Below are 2,139 nucleotides of genomic sequence, written 5' to 3' on the forward strand. Positions count from 1 at the left end.
GAAAGTTCCTGGGTGTGCATATTACAATTCAAAGAGGATATTTCAAACACACAATTCAAACACACATATCTGAAATAGTAGTGCCTTCTATCAACCTTCAAAGGCTGACTTACATGTACTCACAAATGGCAGCCCAGTCGGCAGTGACATCAGACCTAGAAATGATGTGGCCTGTATAGTGTGCAGTGGAGTGCAGTGCTCTACTTGTTTGCAATGGTTTTATTTTTCGACTAGTTTTTATCACACTTGGCACGAACAAGGGAACATGTGCTTTGCTAAATTTGAACTTTTAAGATGAAACTGAATTAACTGAGAACCAAAAAATTGCTTCTGAATTTTCCTAAGATTGAAAAATGCCTTTCCTTTCATATTAGGAACGGCAAAATAAATGACAACTACATCTTGAAAGTTTAAATGTGAGTTAGAAAGACCCTGTAGTTTAAGAACAATGCTGTTGACATTTTTTCTTTTATGCACCTGAAATAAGACTGAATTGAAATGGATTTTTCCCATGCAGTATACTTCTGCTAACAGTAAGAGATATACTAACCCTAAACCTAAACAGACCTAATATAAGCACCAAACCCAATATAAGATTTGCTTTATTTTTAAGCAGAAAGTGTAATTTGCCATTTCTTAAAAATATAATCATCAAAATATAGAGTCAAGTCTTTTATTTTCTTTTCTCTATTAGTGTCAGAGCAAAATAAATGTATTGGCTAAAACAATAAGAGGCATAACTCTAGAGATGCTCTTCCCACTGAAATTCCCTTACATATCATAAAAGATGTGCAATGATATCGAAGTATAAAGCTTTGTATATGAAATGAGTCCCCTGTCATGCAGATATTTTTGAAGAGTGGAAGTCCAAAATAATTTTAAAACACAATTCAAGTTATAAATTGCAAAATATGTTTACAAGGAATCTAGTGATAAGTAAGAGGTCAAACAACCTGAAAGAATCAGCTTGTGGTACAAGCTTCATTGCATTAATAATGTCACAGTTAGTATGTTTATTAAATTAAATACTACCAGCAAGGGTCTTCTAAATGCCATGTTCCTCATACCAGATTACATATTTATTTCAGAGTTAACATAGTAAGAAGGGGAGCTATCACTAGAAGGTCTATTAAGCCACGGGAGTTTTTTTTTTCCATTGCTTTAATGGAACTATTCAAATCAAAATTTTCACGCCATGCCTTGAACACCGCTGCAAAACACACTGTGGGTGTAAAATACACGCAAGGCAGATATAATCAGCTCAGATGAGACCAATGACTTGTACACCGTCAAGTTTACTTTATTGGGAAAGCAATGGGGTTTTCTTTCAAATGAATGTATTTTTAAGTGTGTGGCAAGCTAACACACAAGCCAGAGATGGGGACAGGAAGACATACACTTCTCAAAGCTGAAATAATCTAAATATAACGCAATGCCTAAAATCTTGCCTAGCTTGTCCAGCTGTTCCAAGAGACTCTTATCTTGTTCTGGCAAAAGTAAAGCTGACCATAACTTCAACAATTCACATAGACGCAACCAGCCTAAAGTCTCAGCTAACATACCAGAGTAAACTAACCACTTCTAAAATTGATAGGCCTTGAAGTTGCTGAGTACTTCGGACTCCAGTTTGTCTATTGGTCTTCCAAGGGAATCTAAGTAAGTTTTTTTTGGTTTTTTTGTTTGTTTGTTTGTTTGTTTTTTAATCAAGAATCACAGGTCCTACTCTTTCTTCCGTATCCCATGGCCAAAATGTCTACGTGATAACGTATAGCCACACACACAGAGGTGCTGCCCTTGAGGAGACAGAACGTCTCCTAAAATGGTTTATGAACACACACACCTGTCCCAACAATAGCGTTTTAAATTCTCTGGCAGCATGAAAGACCTCAAATTCAGCCAAGCTCCTGTTCCTCACCTGCACCCTGAACAGAAAGTAGGACACCCTTTAGAGACTCGGGGCTGAAACAAACAAACATCGCCGCCGCCACCGCCGAAACTGGCTCAGGAGACGCGGGGCTTCGGGGCGCCCCCGCCGGCCCTAACCGCTACGTTCTCGAAGCAGCGGTGCTGTGACTCGGTTGTAAGAAGCAATGGCTTTGAGGCAAGCTGGTCGGTAACGCGGGCGCCAGGCCCGGCCGC

This window comes from Chinchilla lanigera, unplaced genomic scaffold (assembly GCF_000276665.1).
Source record: "Chinchilla lanigera isolate Chin_1 unplaced genomic scaffold, ChiLan1.0 scaffold00048, whole genome shotgun sequence".
NCBI classification, from domain to species: Eukaryota; Metazoa; Chordata; class Mammalia; order Rodentia; family Chinchillidae; genus Chinchilla; species Chinchilla lanigera.